At 46.8% G+C, this 19,754-nt stretch overlaps 1 protein-coding gene across 2 annotated transcripts in view; it reads right to left on the bottom strand.

Moving 5' to 3' along the window:
• LOC309626301 (uncharacterized protein) overlaps positions 1-19,754 on the bottom strand; it is a 194,308-nt gene that overhangs the window by 137,492 nt on the left and 37,062 nt on the right. For both annotated transcript variants that reach the window (XR_014243085.1, XR_014243086.1), the window contains one exon: positions 517-557. The gene's annotated coding sequence lies outside the window, so the exon portion shown is untranslated. The remainder of the gene's footprint in view (positions 1-516; positions 558-19,754) is intronic.

Consider the following 19,754-nt stretch of genomic DNA (forward strand, 5'->3'; position numbering starts at 1 on the left):
AGGGACAGACACGCAAGTGCACAAGACCCCAGGGGCCAGGCCATCTCTGCCCGGTGTCCACTCAGCCCTGAGGACAGGCCTTCCTGGGCGGTGTTGGCTTGAATCATAACTTGTCACCCCTCACCCCCGGCCTCGGGACCTTTGTGCTGGGCCCTCCCTAAGGCTCACCGATCACCTCCCTGGGGAGCACAGAAAAGGCACCAGGGTGCAGAGTCTAGAGAGCACACCCCACAGTCAAAAATAATTTCCTCAAAATGTCTAGGGGCGTATCTGTTCTCAATTAAAAATGTATCCGGAAGCCAGAGATCTTGATTTCCAGCAGACACAGTGGTACAAAAAGAATTTTTAGCACATAATATTTAGTACATGATAAGGAACATAAGGTTTTGTTAGAACAAATAAGTGTTAAGAATATATATAATATATACTAGGTATATGTATATATACCAGACAGTCTTTTATTTAATAAAAATACATTATGTACCATGCAAATGCACTGAAGCATGTACTACTTACTGTTATTTTGTGTCAGTCATAAAATTCCGAGCTTGGCTTACCTGAAAATGAAAAAAAATGTGATAACATTAAACTCTAAAAATTAGAGGCAAAAAGTAACTCAAACTTTGTATTTATCCAATATGACCACAAAAAAATACAAATTTGCATTACACATTCATTTACTTAAAAGAACTTTAAAACCATCATAATAAAATGATAGGAAACCAAAATTCCTGTTGATCCCCAGGAGCAGTGCAGCAAAGTCATGCAGGGGGATTTGTAATATCATCTAACAAACCAGAGCGAAGAGCAATGGGACCCCAGTTTCGGAAGATCTTAGTCTTTCTGCAGGTTTTCTTTCAAATTCTCTTCAAGCTTATACCTCTGGACTATCCTCTGCTAAATAGTAACTAAACATTGCTTTGTAACATTTATGAGATATTCACAAGAAATGGGGATGTTTTGGATCCATTCCCCCCCATAGAATGTGGATTCGTTTCCATGACAACACCAGCTGCTCGGTCACATCTTCACCCCTCCCCCTTCCCAAGTGCCATGCCCCACAATAAGCCATCATTCAATTTCTAAATAGATGAGCATTTAAAAAGAAATCTTTGAGGGGGCAATTCCGCTGTCTAGATATGTCTAGTATGTAAATATCTGAAGAAACGGGTTTCTTCTATATTTGGTAGTTGAGTGTCAGAGGGCGATTGGGTTTCTGAGCCCTGGAAGTCATTCCTGGTATCTTGGCATCATTGATTTGGTACAGCCAGCTTCCTGGGGGCCTTTCCAATGCATGTGACCTCCCCGCCCCCAGCATCTTTACAGACACAGACTTAGACACATTTCATCACAGCAAGAACATTCTTGAGGCAGTGCGACAACTAAAGCTTCATTTGTTAAAGGTTAATCCAAGTCTGCAGCAAAAATACTCAATCAGGGGGTTATTAAATTTTCTTATGAAATGTCATCAAGGAGCTTTGTTGTCTGGATGTCAGGTTAAAGCCACGACTGGGAAAAATTCTTCTGAAGACAAAAAAGCACCGTGTTACGACTATCAGCATATATCAACCTACTCTGTCACTTGAACTTGAGAGTTCTTTCATCTTCATGAAAAGTATCAAGTGTTGAGTGTGCCTTTTACAGCTCAGAGCCATCAGCCGAGGGTTTCAGAAATGCCCTTTACCACAAAGCCACTGACTGGGTGCAGGGCTTTGACAGGAAGCTGACAGGCCAGTATGCCGTTCCCGTTAGGGTCCCCTCCCCACTGGTCTGGATCATGCAGCTAGAGGACTAGCACACGCAGGTGTTTCAGAATAAATTCACAGTAATCACAGGCAATCAAGAACCTCACAGAACATCTGTCCAGACCATTTGTTTTATAAATAAGAACTCTGGCACCCAGAAGAGGGAGATGGATCTCAAAATAAGGCTGAACCCAAGTCAGAAACCATGTTCCCAAATGCTGTCCCTTGCAGGAGACAAAGAGGCACCTGGGCAGCACAGGGGGTGACGAGTCTCGGCCAGCGGTGGCCTCCAGCACCCGACAAAGGGGCCTGAGCGTGAACAGAGCAGAGCGCCGGGAGTGCTCTGGGGCTGAACACGCCCAGCGTGTTCTCAGAGGCTGAGAACGGAGTCCAGCGGCGTCCACCAAAGGAGGGGGCCCAGGGTGGGGCGCCCAACTGGCTCTGAGCTTTAGGAATGAGCCCAGGGACGCCAGGATGCAAACTGGGTAGCTTAAAGAACAAACGCCTATTTCTCCCAGTTCTGGAGGTTGGCAAGTCCAAGATCAAAGTGCCAGCAGATTCAGGGTTTGGTGAGGGCCTTTTTTCTGGTTCATAGATGACTGTCTCCTTGGTGTGTCTTCACGTGGCAGAAAGAGGCGAGAAACCTCTCTGGGGTCTCTTTTGTAAGGACACTAATCCCATCATGAGGGCACCCCCCCTCATGAACTAATCACCTCCCAAAGCCCCCGCCGTCTAATACCATCACCTTGGGGTTTAGGACTTCAGCATATGCATTGTGAGGAATACAAACATTCAGGCCACAACAACCATGAATGTTGATTAGACTAATTTTCACAAAAAGACTCATTCACATACACAGTCAGTACCAGATGACGTTTAGATTTATTGTAACATGGCTGAGTTAAGGAGTGGGTGTAGAAAATACACAGCTTTCTGAAGGGCCATATTTCAGTGCTTCTTGGTATCAGGAGGATGTTTCCAGCTGTGAATAACAGGAAAGCACAACTAAAAGTCGTTTTAACAATAAGGAAATGTGTTATCTCACGTAACAAGAAGTCTCAAGATAGGGCATGTCCTGGGGTGACGTCAGGGCTCCCGTCCAGGTCTCTGCAATTCTCTTCACGGGATCCCCTCTGTGTATTGGCATCAACCTCAGCTGGAGACAGGATGGCTGAGGCTGTGCCAGGGCTCATGATAATTCTCATGATCCTAAAGGTTTGTTAAATACACGAAGCTCACTCACAACCAAAAGCATCTAGAGAGGGGCTTCCCTGGTGGCGCAGTGGTTGAGAGTCTGCCTGCCAATGCAGGGGACACGGGTTCGAGCCCTGGTCTGGGAAGATCCCACGTGCCGTGGAGCAACTGGGCCCGTGAGCCACAACTACTGAGCCTGCGCGTCTGGAGCCTGTGCTCCGCAACACGAGAGGCCGCGACAGTGAGAGGCCCACGCACCGCGATGAAGAGTGGCCCCCGCTCGCCGCAACTAGAGAAAGCCCGTGCGCAGCAACGAAGACCCAACACAGCCATAAATAAATAAATAAATAAAATTAAAAAAAAAAAAAAGCATCTAGAGAAAGAAGATAAATTATCTATTTCTTAAATGGCTTTTAGGGAATTTGGAATCTTTCCCTGAAATCTCCCTCAGGCCCGCTCCCCACCCGTGCCTTTGACTTTCTCTCACCTCCGTTGGCACTGCCTAGTATTAGGTCACTTTCCTGTTCCTAAACCGGTCATTGGTGTGAGCTCTGCAGTTGCCGTCACTGGCGGAGGCCACTCACTGGAGGTAGAATGGATAGTGAGGAGTGACCACATCAGCCACGACAACATCAAAACCTGGACCTAACAATTCCACCTCTGAAAGTTTATCTAAGGAAAGAATTTAAAATCTTCCCACCGGAACTATATTCAATAACTTGCAATAACCTATAGTGGAAAAGAATATGAAAAAGAATATACGTACGTATACATGTATAACTGAATCACTTTGCTGTACGCCAGAAACTAACACAACATTATAAATGAACTATACGTCAATTTTTAAAAGTCTTCCCAAAAGGTCCATGGACCTCTAAGGTGATATTAAGCTTTTCTAGCCATGATACTTACCCTTGGGAGGACAGAGCACCGAAGAGTTTTGCACCGTCTTGGAAAGCTTCCCTCCCCAGTAGTCATCGCTCATGACCACAATCTAAGACACCAGCCCCAGAAATACGCTCTAAGTAGAACTGGATACCAAGCCACCCTGAAGAAACATCAGAACAGATCTCACCACGCCCCACACGCTGTTCTTCTTGGTGACCAAGGCCCAGGGTCATGTCTCATCCTCCAGACTCTCGTCCCCATACAGACCTGTACACCTTGTGCTCTGGCCAATGTCACACCCATGCTAGATCCCACAAAGCCTTCCACTCTGCCTTCGGAAACTCCTGGTCTAGGAGGATATAAAAATTCTGTATCCTCCACCTGTTCTCTTTAATGCTCAAACCCAAGCCTACATGGTTGGTTTTCTCTCATACGCTCTGGGCTGAGCCCGGCAAAGGCTCTTTCTTCCTCTTTGGTGTTGCTTCCAGACCACGGGGACCCCTTCTCCACGACAGTGCCGGCTCCTCTGAAGAGCTCAGCATCAGACCAGACCTGGAGAATGCACCAGGTGATGCCGCCCTGGGCACGGTCCTCCACGGCCCCTCCTTCATCCCCCCCACCTCCTTGAAGATTCAAGCTCCGGGATCCCTGTCTGTATCTTCCCCATTTTTTCTGTCGTAATTCACGGGGAGTCCCACATCGAGGGAAACGACTCCTCCAATGCCTTGTTTTCTCATCTCCTCAACCTTCTCACCTCCACTGAAACTTGCCTTCCAGCCCACTTCCGCTAGCCACCCCCGAGATCACACACCTTAGAATGTCAGTATAAGTAACTGTACTTCTGTCATAATCTTAATTTCAAGCATTTCGCTTTCTAAACACCACGTCCTATGTTTCCAAACCACTTCCCTTTTACCTCACTCCCAGAGCTCTTCTGCCCACTGGGGTCACAGGTGCACTGCCCTGCGATCGCCGTTATCCTTCGCCTCCCCTGTATCCTCACATGCCTCCTACAGCGTAGACTCTGTGGTCCATCATTTGACATATTCCCTTGCATACACTCTCAGCTTCTTTTCCCCTTTAGCACACTCAGCTGGAATAAAAATCAAATTCAACTCATTGATTAAACTCAGCTCTCAGCCTCCTCTATGCCTCTGCCCAAACAAGTGGGACGGATGGAGAAAAAGCAGCCCACCACGGTCACTGGTCTCATTTGCAAGACCACACACTTCAAATGAGTCCCTAAAGCCGCCCGTCAATCCTATCTCATTTCCCGTCTCTCAGGGGCGACGATTTCCAATGTTCTCTCTTTGCAAACCTCCAGTTCCTCCCACCCTCTGCTCACTTCAACCATCGGCCTGGCTGTGGAGAAGACTGGGGCCCTGGCCATCGGCTCGGCTGCTTTGGTCCTTAACCTGCGCCGCCTCCCTTCTTGTTTCAACAGCTGGGCTGCCCTTTCTCTCTCTGAAGGCCCGTCCTCTTGGGCTCAAGATCTCCTTCAACTGCCCTCTATTTCTTCTTCATTCATTATTCCTCCCTCTCAACTGGATCATTCCCATCAGCATACACACATGCTGCAATTTTTTGCCATTTTTAAAAAACAAAAACTAAAACTCCCTAAACATCAAACCCTCTCCAAGTACATCCACATATTTCTGTTCCCCTTTAAAACAAAACTTCTCTGAAAAATTGTCTATATTCTCCTTTCTCAAGCTGTCAGGGATCGACTCCATTTCAAGCTTCATCCCCACTACACCACAGGGACCGCCCTATCGCGGTCAACCACGACCTCCACGCTGACGAAGTGAACGGTAGACGTTCTCATCCTATTTGTTCTATCAGCAGTGCTTTGCACAGTTGACCAATCTGCCTTTCCTGAGCACTTTCTGCATTCGGCTTGACTTTCTGCAAGATGCCGTTCTTATTTCTCCTCCTGTTGCCCACTCTCCACTGAGGGTTCCCCTCCTCTTCCTAACTTCTGAAACAGGGGTTCTCAATCCCCACCTGCACATCCGAACCACCTGGGAAGTGCCGACAACATTCTGATGCTTAGGTTCTGTACCAGGTACCTGATCCAGGAGCCCTGGGGAGGAGCCCAGATACCACTACGTGTGTTTCAATCTTGAGGGTGATTCTACGACGCAGCCGGGGAGAAGATCGCTGCTCTACACACGGGCGAGCGCTCGCCTGACGTTCTCAGGCCCCTCTGTCTTCTCCATCCAGACTCACCCCTACGTGGCTGATCCCCTGCTGACGGTTGCCAGGTTAACACCTCCACCTTACCTGACTCCCAAACTCCATACTCCCTCATACCCCACTGCCTATTAGACAAAACCTCCTTAAATGAAAAAATAATTCCCTCAAAGCCCTTTCACAGTAAGAATTCTCAGTATTCTAAAAGCTTTTTAAATACATGAAGTTCATTCTCAAGTCTTTGCCAGCTTTACCTGCTTTCAGCATATGCTCATTAAATGATGGTGACTGATACACTTTTCTTTGTTCATAGAAGCAACATATGAATTCCCTCGGGTTGAAATCCAATGCAAATGAAATGAACCAGACAATTCCACAGATAGAACACAAAATGGTGCCTAGAATTTAAAGGTTAAAATGAATTACAGAATAAAATGAAGAATTATATTGCATTCATTCACCGGGAAACGCCGAAGAATAATGATGTGTTATTTTGTAACCTGGAACGGAGCTAAGAATGTTTTTTATGCTTTAGGTCTTATTCAAGAGTAACCCAAACCACAAGTGTCTTCTTCAATCATCAAAACACAGTGAGCACTATTCCAGGAGTCAGAAGAACTGGTCCTGGTCCCAGCAGTTCCCAGCTTTAGGCAAGTTAAGAACTTGAATTTCTTCCAGCTTCTGTAAAAAGGAGATATGTCTGCACGGCCAGTCTTACAGGGTTTTGTGTGGGTAAAGCTAAACATTTTTGGTAATAGTTCTCCGAAGACTATTAAAAGTAATATTACATTTATCATTATTGTACAACCTAGGGCTATATTTAAGAACCAATTATTTAAAATAGTGCTATGTTAACAATTTATCCCAGAAACCCATAAAAAAAAATTCTTAAATTTGAGAATGTCTGATACTTGAGGTTTCATTTTCCCCATAATAATCACAACGATTTTGTAATAAGCCCATGTCCAAAATAATAAGACTACCAAGAAATTCCTTGAAGTTGGTCAAGCTCATTTTAAAGTATCTTTTTTCTGCCAACACGTTGCATTATTATCATTATTATTACTATTTATCAGCCTTTTAATTCTCTGGATTCTTTTACACTAAAGTCCAATTAGGCAAAGTTTCCTGCCTTACTCCCACCAAATCATTACAAAAACTATACACTTACCAAATTTTTTAGTTTCTCAAATAAGCTTTAAGAAACACTTTTATTTCAAGATGTAGTGAATATTTCACGACACTCACTTGGGGAACACCTCTAGGTCACGCCTGACCTGACTCAGGTGAGATTCCACAGTAGTTCCCACCTTTAGACTATACATCCTGTAGTTATCTTTATGCTCTACTTTGGGGCCATAGCATTTATTCCTAAAATGAATTGTTTGACATTGCTCTATAACCATCAGTTGCTTCTATGGCAAACACAAATTTGAGATTGACCATATTTAAGAAACTTCTGAATTTTTTAACAGGGAAAACAAAACGTGTTCCTAACAATTCCTTGGAAACTCAATATGTGTACATTCATACCTCCAAATAATCCTAACATTGTAAACTTGTTTCACAGCTCAAAGTGGGCATTAGCCACAATACTGAACCTTTTCCTTCAGCTACATTCCACGTCCCCACCAACTCGAGCTCTGATTTTACAATAGCGACACTGAATGCTTTTGTCTGCATTGTGGTCCACAGGGAGTCCCCACGTTTCAAACTTGTCTGGCTTAGGGAACTTTTCTCTTATTCTGGCTGCAATCTGTTTTGGCGTCAGATTCACTCAGCTTCGAGGGCCTTGTTGTTTTCTTCTCAGGCATCAGACCCTTTCAGTTTCTGGAGTGTGGACCAAGGTTCCCAAATACCCAGACGGAGCAGATCCATGGCACTGCTGTGTTGTAAACCAGATTAAACGTGAAAAGCTACTCCTTTCTCCTTTTCATCCATGAAGCAATGTCAGCCTAATACTTTCAAATATATTTTTATTATCTCAAGCCAACAGGAGAACAGACATCCCCAGAACTTCCCAGGTCAAGGGCAGCTGGGGCCTCATCATTTTATTTTATTGTTGAGGTCATTGCTTGGTGTCCTGTTCTCATAATCTAACAAGAATTTCATCAGCAGGGAAAGAGCCTCACCAGGAAAGATCTCTACGATCTTCTCAGAGTCTGAAAATCACAATAACCCTTCAAGGCAATATCATCCATATCATTTTGTCACAGAAAAGGGTAAACTGACTTCTAGGTAACAAAGAGTCACAAACGCATGGCAATTTAATTTCTCCATTTCTGGATTTCCATTTTAAAAATCAACACTCGGCATTCTGGAAACTAGAAAAGGGTTGTATTGCAACACAGCACCCTCTCCTGTGATGGGGGGCCCACCTTTTGTGCCGTGATTAGGCTGGCTCTGTTGGAGTCTGGTGCTCGTCCCACTGGGGACACAGGGTATGAGCTCAGGATACAGTGAGCCACCCCCTGAAGGGGACAGATGCTCCGGGACCATGTCTTGGTTATGGTAAATACCGCTGCTATGAACACTGGGATGCATGTATCTTTTTGAGTTATAGTTTTCTCCAGATATATGCTCAGGAGTCAGATCACTGGATCATACGGTAATTCTATTTTCAGTTTTTTTAAGGAACCTCCATACTGTTCTCCATAGTTGCTGCACCAGTTTACATTCCCACCAATCGTGGGTTCTCTTTTCTCCACACCCTCTCCAACGATTTGTTATCTGTAGATTTTTTTAATGATGGCCATCCTGAGTGGTGTGAGGTGGTATCACATTGTAGTTTTGATTTGCATTTCCCTCATAATTAGCAACGTTGAGCATCTTTTCACGTGCCTGTTGGCTATCTGTATGTCTTCTTTGGAAGAGTGTCTATTTAGGTCTTCTGCCCAGTTTTTGATTGGGTTGTTTGGGGTTTTTTTTAACAAAAATTGAAATGTTTAGGTTTGCTGTTAGGGAACAGGGTGCAAGATGTAGTGGACACAGAGGGGAAGAGTATCTCTGTCTGCCTGAGAATTCAGGAAGATTCTCTACACTGAGACTCATCCCCCATCCCATTATTTGGGGGCAGAAATCGCTTTCTTTAGCTTAGGCCCAACCTCTGTTGCCATCACATGTCCCACTGGTTATCCAAACTTGGCCACTATCTAAAATCAGCTGCCTCAAATGCACAGAGTCTCACTGCAAAGAAACAGTTCATCTCCACTCCCTTTCTCTACTTCTTTTTCTCCTTGCCTCCACCCCAATGCCCATTAGGGAAACAAGTGTGAGCAGGGTCCATCTCACACACAAAAAGGAAACTAAAGCCAGAGATCAAGTGTGTCTCCTGGTTGTCTCATTGTTTTGATTCATTCGAACTTTAATTCCAAGTAGATGACAAACCACCTTGATTTTCTCAGGACTGACAGGTTTTAAAACTGAGACAGTCCCAGGCAAAGGAAGACCATTGGTGACCCTAAGTCAGCTGGGCAGGAGTGGGTTCTGGCCATCTTGAGGCTTATGCCAGCTTTCTGTAAGGAAGCTCCCCTGAATTCATGATTTCCAAAGCAATCATCTCAAATCACTGCTTTATGAAGTCAGGTTCTTGGCAACAAGAGGACAAAATAGCAATCTTATCTGCTTTGCCTTGACCCCCATGTACCATTTTTAATTACAGCCAAAGTGAAAAACAAAAACACCCCTCCAAGCCAGGTTCCAACTTAATTCTAAATCTAACCAGACCTGATTAAACCTCTCAAAGAATAACAATTAAAACAAAGGAGCAGACACACCCTTAGGCTTGGGATTAAGGCAAGGGGAGTAAACACTCCCAGTTATTGCCTGGACAATCTCCACCAAAACGGGGCTTTGGGGTACAATACAGCAGGTGCCTTAAGATCAGACCAGAGACCACCTCCTTTATGTTTAGTCCCTTGGGATTGTCTCCGTTTTAAATTAAATATGAAATTACTCCCACAGATCTTATTGTTTCAGCGCCCTAAAAGTCAACCATTAGAACATACTGATTGCCTGTGTGGGAGTGAAAAGTTCCTTGACCGGAAGAAAAATACCTCAGTGCTCAAGATTGCCAAGCTCTGGATATGGGATGTGACTCTTGTTTTCAGCCGTTGGCCGCCCTTGTTGGAGCAGTGAGCCGGTCGCAGGAAGGAAGTCACAGTTCCCCAGATTTCTCTTAGGTTATTGAGGAGATCCAAGTATAGAGCCCTCAGCAAACCTTCAGAACAGTCTGTCATTTCAGATTCTCTGACTCTGAAACCCCTATAGGGAGAGAAGTAGCTACTGAGCGAAGGGGATGGGAGGAAGCTCTGAGACCCTTGTCCTGACTGGTTTATCTCATCACAGCACCTTTTCCCTTTCTGCTTCCCACAGGGCAATGGTTACTGGAGATTGCACGTCAGGGCAACTAGAAACACTAAAGCTTGCCATGAGGAGCGTGGAAAACTCTGAACTTCAGAAGGGCACTAAATGGGGACCATTTCAGCACAGAGAAAAAGCAGGAGGGGGAGACCCAAGTCTTAGTGAGTCTATGTGCCCTCCACAGTCATTACAAAAGAGTTGACTGGGGTAGAAAAAGTAGCCGAGTGGGAAAGATGTCAGAGACTGAAAGCAGCTCCCCCCAGACACACACACACAATAGTGCCTGCATTCTGAATGCTCCGTTCAGAAGCATCTAAATACCCGCTGTAGAAAAGTACACGTGCATCGTTGAATCAGGGGAAAAGGAAGGTCACAGCTTGGTGGTCTTGGTTTTTTATACCCTCCAAGCCTTCTACCCCCCGCCCCCCAGAACCCCCCAGAGCCCCCCAGAGCCCCCCAGAGCCCCCCAGAACGATAGCCACTCGGTACCAACAAATGCTCCCCCCAGGCTGCCCGACACAAGGGGAGGGGCATTTGCAGAGAGAGGCCCCGGCCGGGTGCAGGGACTAATTAGAACACATGGTCTTCAGAGCTTCTGTGCTGTGGGTTGGCCTGCGGATGGATTTTCCATTTGATCTTTCTTTTTTTTTCTCTTCACATTTTCCACCCTGAACTAAAATTACTCTCCAGAAAAGCATTTATCTTTCCTACTGCTGCTTCAGAGCCTGTGCCCATTAGCGGACTTTCAGGAACGACTAGCTGGTACCTGTAAAAATATCCACTGGCTTTCACAAGCGGAACATGACAAGAGAATCCTATTTTCTTTTCTCCTCCTATTCCTTGCCAGCTACCCGCTCAACTCATAAACCGAGGGAAAGGATTTCATCCTTTTTCTCATTTTTTTCTTCTACTATTTTTTTTCCTTGGTTGGGGAAAATTTATTTCAAGAAGCTTTACTTCCAGTACCTGTAGCCGGCTTCCAGAAACAGATGAGAAAACTCATAGCGAGACACCCAGCCTGTCTGTGTTACGATACCGGTGCCTGTGGGTGTGTCAAAGAACTATTTCCCGCCAAGTTTTTTTTTAACTTTTTTTATTATAAAAAATAATAAATTCATGATGGAATATTTGGAAATATCAAAATAGAAAAAAAAACAAACTTTCACCAAGCTAAAAGCTAGAGATTACCAATATTAATATTTCAGCATATTTTTCCACTATCCTACTTCCTAAGTTACTGTTTTCAAATGCTGTTTTAGATTTCTGTAGAGGTTCATCAACTCACTTCAAATATTTCCTTCTCTGAGAACCTTTCCTAAGCTTCCTCTGGCCCCAGAGTTGGCTTCCCCTCAGGATCACACCTATCACATCAAATAGTAAATAGTCTCTGTATACACATTCGTGTCATTCACCAGACTGAGAGCTCCTGTCTGGCAGGAACTTTCTTTGGTTCACTCCAGGATCTGGCACACAGCAATAAATTTAGCAATCAAAGCAAGTATTTGTTCACACAATCTGTGTGTCGCGGGCAGTTACTGGAGACTGAGTACCCATCACTGAACCAACGGAGCAGACGTGAGGGGAGCAGCCACGGGGTGTGTGATGAAGAAGGGAGGGGACCGGACACGAAAAGGGGGGCTGGAAGAAAGGCAAGAGCCAGACCACATAGGGCCGTGTGAGCCGTGCAATGGGGAACCATTGAAGGTTTTATGCAGGCATCACACTTTCTCCGGATGCTATGTGGTCATGGACTAGAGCTGCCTTCCCCACGTGGAAGCAGGGGACCACCCCCGGAGCTGAGCGTGGCTTGGGCCGCGGTGAGAGGAGAAGGGGTGGGGCGTGGCTTGGGCCACGGTGAGAGGGAAGGGGTGGGGCTAAGTGGACCGGATCAAGATAGGCTTTGGAGATGGGCTAGACAGGAACGTCTGACAGACTCCGAGGATGAGTGAAAAGAAGAGACAAGTAGGTCGTCCACATTTCTGGATGGAGCAACTGGTGGGTGAAGGTGTGATTTATTGAGATGGGGAAGACGGGGGAGCCATGGACTGAAGTGGCAGAATGAAGAGTTCATTCTGGGACATAGTAATTTTGAGATGCTTGTGAAACAGCTACGTGGGAATGTGGAGTAGGCATTGAATACAAGAGTCTGGAGTTCAGAGAAGCGGTCTGAGCTCAGGCTATAAATTCAGGAACCACTGGCAAATAAATGTTATTTAAAGATCTGGGTCAAGGTGAGACCACCCACAGAGAGGGTGGCAAGAAAGGCAAGGGCACAGGAACGGGGAAGAGATGGGCTGGTAGACGGGGAAGAGCCAGAAGGCAGCCCAGGCGGGGTGGTGAGTGGTGCAGAGGGAGGGGCCCGACTGGGGCAGTGCACAGCAGAGGCCACTGCCCACCTCCCACCTCCAGCAGGGCTACTGCAGCCGGACAGCAGAGGGGGAAGCCTGATGGGCGGGCGAGGGGGAGAACTGAGATGGTGAGACAATGCCCAGACAGCTCTGGAAGGATTTTAGGCGTAGAAAACAGAGATAGGGAATGGCAGCTAGAGATCCTTGGAAGAACCAAGAAGAAGATGGAGAATGTTTGCATGCTGATGCAGCGATCCCGTACAAAGGGAGGGCTTGTGCGGTTGAAGATGGAGGCGGGATAAAGGCAGGAGTCCTTGAGCAGGGGAGGGGTGAGGTCCGGAGCAGAAGCAGAGGAGCCCACCTTTCACGGGGAAGAGACACTTTGAGAATCGCATCTGGAGGAAAGGGGGAGGGGGCGAGAATGCTGGATCACAGATCTGGTAGGAAGATGAGAGAGTTCCCGGTCCTCGGAGAGGCGTGAAGTGAGGCGTCAGCTGAGAATGAAGGGGGAACATGGGGTGAGCCCAGCCCAGGAGGACAAAGGAACAACCGAGCCCAGCCTTGGGGACACAGGACATCTGAACGCAACAGGGAAGGAAGAGGGAAATCTGGCTGAGACAAGCAGAGCAGAGAAAGAGGCTTGTGTGACCATGAGAGACGAGCCAGGCAGGGAAGGCTGGGCTCAGGGCGTCCAGGCTGCCCGAGTGTGGACGGGGCGGTAGTGAGCCAGGACGGGAAAGCTAAGCTGGGTCTTTGTGCCACACGGTAAGAAATTTGACTTGATCCCAAAGGTGATCGATTCTGGAGGATGCGAAGCAGGGAAGTGACATAAAGAGACTGGAGTCCTAGAGAAGATTCTGGGTGGGCGTGGGCAGCAGCTTCGGGGTGGGCGGTGGGACTGGAGTGAAAGAGACAAGGCCAGAGGGTGATGTGAAGATCAAGGTGGGAGGGGATGCGGGCCTGGCATGAGCAGTGGTGACGATGGACAAAAGTGGACGGACTGAAGAAATACTTCAAAGGACGGGCCAACAGACTTTGAATGAAAAACATACCTACTTAAAATTTCCGCAAACAATCATTATTTGATTTTAAACCACCAGGTATTATCAAATATATTCAGCGCAGTGTCCTCTCTGAAGTCTGACAGTAAAGCAGGCATCTCTGCAAACGGCCTGGCTGAGAGCAGTCTTGACGCTGCCACCTCCGCTTTCGTGCACACTGCTGGGTGCACAGCTTTGGTTAAGTGATTCCTTCCAGCCAAGTTAAGCTTCCCAAGGGTAGGAAGGCACCTGTTCCAGCCCAGCCCTGCAGGAGGCGCTGACAGGTAGAGTTCACAATCCCTGGTGGCTGTGCAACTGGGTCACACGTAACAGTAACACCAGTCGTGCCCTGTGTGTGTGCAGAATGTTACACAACACAGCAGGCTGTCATTTGGCATCTCTTGATCCTGTCCACCCAGAGAGATGGGCAGAACAGGATTGATTAGTCCAATGTTATAAAAATACTGAAAGCTCAGAGAGACTAAGGGCGTTCCCTAATTTCCCAAAGCCAGGAAAAAGGGAGGGGCCCAAATCAGAGCCCAGGATCTTGTTGACTGGGGGCCTCAGTGTTATCCCTTATTTTGCCTTATACATTGCAAGGAGCGAGTTTTTCATTTTAGAGCCATACCCTTTAACATCTTCCACCCACAGTGAAAATCTCTGACTCTGTGGATTCTCAGCACATGTGTTCTCGCTTAAGAACCCTCCAGCCGTACAGCTGGAAGGGCCTCCAGACCTCAGTGGCTCCCAGCCGGCACCCACACCATCAGAAAGCATTTATTCAGTGTCTTCCTCTGCTTTTTACTATCTTCCAAAGGAAAGAATTTATTTTCAAGGGATGAACTGATCATTTTCCCTGACTTAGCCACTAGGTTGGGTAAATCAGGGGATTATTCTATAATTTTCATAGAATATTTTTCATCCATAGCCTCCAAATCCAGCATCACTCATGCAAATAGCTCACCCAAGAAGAAATGACAAACTCTCCCTCCAATCTAACCTTAGGCTAACGGGATCACGAACACACCAGTCCTCAAAGACCTTCTCTCTTATCTCGAGTCTCTCTTGCTTTCATTGGAAAATAAACCTTTCGGCATCCCCTTAATTTCTTGTTTCTCCTTCCCACTTCCCTTCTGAGAGTTGGTAGAAAAAGGCTGGAGGGAATCAGAATTGAGAAGACAAAATGTCAAAGAAGTGAAAAGAAGCAAGGCGTGACCAAAAATATGGAGGCCTGGAATAAGGGGGAATTGAACCCATCATGTCAGCTGTGACAGCATTCACAACTAAGGACAAATAGCTCCATAGGCAAAAGCTTTTAAAATTAAAATTGTTTTAAATAGGTTGGAGAAGATTGGTTTTTAAAAATTATGATATTTTTCGGAAAGAATGGCTTTAACGAGATGAAAATGATGGCAATGGAAGTTCAAGGATGGTGGGAGGATCCACTCTAGAGACTCCTGAGGAGGCAAAAACAGGTAGAGAGATAGGAAGAAAGAAGTGGGGAGCCCCACCCCAAGGTTATGGGTCAGAGAGCACAGAGCCAGCCAGCCAGCCTGGAGGTCCAGGCAGGCGAGACCACAACAGAGGGACCCCGGGGAGGCAGACAGCAGAGTCCTCATGAACATCGTTCATCATCTCTTTTCTCTTCATTCTTCAAATCATGTTAAATGTATCTCTGCTCGTTCTACTTAAGAGATGTCCCCACACCCACCCCATTATTCGGTTATTGCGCCCTACTCATTTGCTTTATCAAACCTGGGAAATTTTTAGCCTCGAGGAACACAAGACCACAACTCAAAGTGGCCTAAACAACAAGGAAACCTCTCAGCCTGACAGCACGCTTCCCACTGAACGCATCTCCAGAGCTGGCTCCTTCAAAGGCACAAGATCCTCAAGGACACAGGCCTCCGGGTGCCCCCTCTGCCACCCACGCCGCATTGGTTTCCCTCAGCCCGGCTCCCCTCGCTGGTCGGGACGGCGGCCACAAAGGCCCCGGGTCACCTGCTGACACAGTCACCTCCAGTACAAGACGCCGGGGCCCTCCTCTGTGTCTCTTTTATGGGAACCGATCCCGAGAGCCCCGTATCAGTCACGGTTCGGGCAAGGAAGCCGCGGCGCGCTCACAGAACTTACCTGAAGTGAATATGGCTGAGGGATTATTTAAAGACCACGAGCAGAAGAGTGAAGAGGACAGACGAACAGAGAGGTGCCGGGCCAAGGGCGAGCAGCAGCAGGAAGCCATTACTACTTCCGGCTCTGACCGGACGAGAAGAGGAAGTGAAATTCGCACCCCCATCACGAGAGCTGCTCCTGGGGGAAGAGGTTGCCCGACAAGTGCCTCCGTTAGCCAGCCCCAGGGGAAACCAGCGGACAAGGAAGGCTTCGTGGGGCAGTGCTTAGAGGCCAGACAGGCAGAAAAAGCAAAGGATGCTTCTGGATGGAGAGAGGGAGATGGAAAATGATCAGCATGCCCTCCAGCAGCCCCCTTCCTGCCCATCGTCGGCCACAGTGGGATCACGTGACCGTCTTTAAGCCAATCACTGTCCCGAATAGGATCATGTGCCCATCCTTAAGCCAATCACTGTCCCGAATGAGACCATGTGCCCGTCCTAAGCCAATCACTGTCCCGAATAGGATCATGGGCCCATCCTTGAGCCAATCACTGTCCCGAATAAGAACATGGGCCCGTCCTTGAGCCAATCACTGTCCCGAATAAGAATATGTGCCCTTCCTAAGCCAATCACTGTCCCGAATAAGAACATGGGCCCTTCCTAAGCCAATCACTGTCCCGAATAAGAACATGTGCCCGTTCTTGAGCCAATCACTGTCCCTAATAGGATCATGGGCCCGTCCTTCAGCCAATCACTGTCCCGAATAAGAACATGTGCCCATCCTAAGCCAATCACTGTCCCGAATAGGATCATAGGCCCATCCTTGAGCCAATCACTGTCCCGAATAAGAACATGTGCCCGTTCTTGAGCCAATCACTGTCCCTAATAGGATCATGGGCCCGTCCTTCAGCCAATCACTGTCCCGAATAAGAACATGTGCCCATCCTAAGCCAATCACTGTCCCGAATAAGAACATGTGCCCGTTCTTGAGCCAATCACTGTCCCTAATAGGATCATGGGCCCATCCTTGAGCCAATCACTGTCCCGAATAAGAACATGTGCATGTCCTTGAGCCAATCACTGTCCCGAATAAGAACATGGGCCCTTCCTAAGCCAATCACTGTCCCGAATAAGAACATGTGCCCATTCTTGAGCCAATCACTGTCCCGAATAGGATCATGGGCCCATCCTTGAGGCAATCACTGTCCCGAATAAGAACATGTGCCCTTCCTAAGCCAATCACTGTCCCGAATAAGAACACGTGCCCATCCTTGAGCCAATCACTGTCCCGAATAAGTACATGTGCCCGTTCTTGAGCCAATTACTGTCCCTAATAGGATCATGTGCCCGTTCTTGAGCCAATCACTGTCCCGAATAGGATCATATGCCCATCCTTGAGCCAATCACTGTCCCGAATAGGATCATGTGCCCGTCCTTGAGCCAATCACTGTCCCGAATAGGATCATGTGCCCATTCTTGAGCCAATCACTGTCCCAAATAAGATCATGTGCCCTTCCTAAGCCAATCACTGTCCCGAATAAGAACATGTGCCCTTCCTAAGCCAATCACTGTCCCGAATAAGAATGTGTGCCCTCCCTAAGCCAATCACTGTCCCGAATAAGAACATGTGCCTGTTCTTGAGCCAATCACTGTCCCGAATAGGATCATGTGCCTGTCCTTAAGCCAATCACTGTCCCGAATAAGAACATGTGCCCATCCTTGAGCCAATCACTGTCCCGAATAAGAACATGTGTCCATCCTAAGCCAATCACTGTCCCAAATAAGAACATGTGCCTGTCCTAAGCCAATCACTGTCCCGAATAGGATCATGTGCCCATCCTTAAGCCAATCACTGTCCCGAATGAGAACATGTGCATGTCCTTGAGCCAATCACTGTCCCGAATAAGAACATGTGCCCGTCCTAAGCCAATCACTGTCCCGAATAGGATCATGTGCCCATCATTGAGCCAATCACTCTCCCGAATAAGATCATGTGTCCATCCTAAGCCAATCACTGTCCCTAATAGGATCATGTGCCCATCCTTCAGCCAATCACTGTCCCGAATAAGAACATGTGCCCGTCCTAAGCCAATCACTGTCCCGAATAAGATCATGTGCCCGTCCTTGAGCCAATCACTGTCCCGAATGGGATCATGTGCCCATCCTTCAGCCAATCACTGTCCTGAATAAGAACATGTGCCCGTCCTTAAGCCAATCACTGTCCTGAATGAGAACCTGTGCCCATCCTTGAGCCAATCACTGTCCCAAATAAGAACATGTGCCCGTCCTAAGCCAATCACTGTCCCAAATAGGATCATGTGCCCATCCTTGAGCCAATCACTCTCCCGAATAAGATCATGTGTCTGTCCTAAGCCAATCACTGGCCCGAATAGTATCATGTGCCCGTCCTTAAGCCAATCACTGTCCCGAATAAGAACATGTGCCTGTCCTAAGCCAATCACTGTCCCGAATAAGATCATGTGCCCGTCCTAAGCCAATCACTGTCAAGGGCGTGGACTTGGAACCCTAGACTAGTCAAGATTTAACTATGACTCACACGGGAGGAGGCAGACACCCAAACTAAACTGGAGTTTCCGGCAAGGAAGGAGGAAATAACATCTGCTATGAAAGATAGTTCTAGAAAAAAGATATAGGTTTGATGATTTTTATTTTTTCTAACTTTTCTAACCTGGCCAAAAAATAAAAATGTTATAAGCCAGTGTTCAAAATATTTATTGGAAATTTACTGTTCCATGAAATCTAAAAGTTTTGGAACAATTTGTATATACTTGTAAAAATAAAAGGCTGTTTAGTCTCATTAGGATTTTGGGATTGAGAGTTAAAAGAGGTCTGGAGCCTAAAGGATGCAAAATGCAGATCCCCTTAATACTCTGGATGGTCCTCTGTGGAATGTTCCCCGGCACTTAGCTAGAGTTTTTTTTTTTTTTTTTTTTTTTTATTTTTTATTTATGGCTGTGTTGGGTCTTCGTTTCTGTGCGAGGGCTTTTCTCTAGTTGCGGCAAGCAGGGGCCACTCTTCATCGCGGTGCGCGGGCCTCTCACTATCGCAGCCTCTCTTGTTGTGGAGCACAGGCTCCAGACGCGCAGGCTCTGTAATTGTGGCTCACGGGCCTAGTTGCTCCGCGGCATGTGGGATCTTCCCAGATCAGGGCTCGAACCCGTGTCCCCTGCATTGGCAGGCAGATTCTCAACCACTGCGCCACCAGGGAAGCCCTTAGCTAGAGTTTTAAATGGCTCACAGAGTGGTGATTCCCCGGAAGACTGAAACATTTCCTATCCTGCTCTGAAATAGGTCACCACATGCAAATCCAGTTTAATCCTCCCCCAATGCAACAACTATAACAATAGCCAAAATGCAAAGAGAACGGTTTAGCACAGAGCCAAAAGCCCTCTGATTGTGGCCTCTTTATTGAAAGAAGAACAAACCAGGAAAGCAAACGCGCGCGTTGCAGTCATCCAGAAGCAGCCTTAGAAAGAGCATCACTTAACCATCTTATGAATGACTGATCATTCCATCCAATCACAGTTCACAGGACATTTAAAACGTTTGCCTTCTCTTCCCGAGATGCAGATGTTATGGCTGTGAGTAAAAACTGTGAGTAAATTACTGTGAAACTTCCAGCTGACTTTCAGACAATTCTGGTGTGAAGAATGAGGGAACGTTACACAGAACAAAAGCCAAATAATTTAGAAACATTTATTGAATTTTGACAATGTCTTAGTCTGTTTGGGCTGCTATAACAAAAATATCATAGACCGAGTGGCTTATAAACAACATAACTTTATTTCTTACAGTCCTACAGGCTGGGCAGGCCAAGATCAAGGCACTGGCAGATTCAGAGTCTGGTGAGAG

This window comes from Balaenoptera borealis, assembly GCF_965194805.1.
Source record: "Balaenoptera borealis genome assembly, chromosome: 3".
Classification (NCBI taxonomy): Eukaryota; Metazoa; Chordata; class Mammalia; order Artiodactyla; family Balaenopteridae; genus Balaenoptera; species Balaenoptera borealis.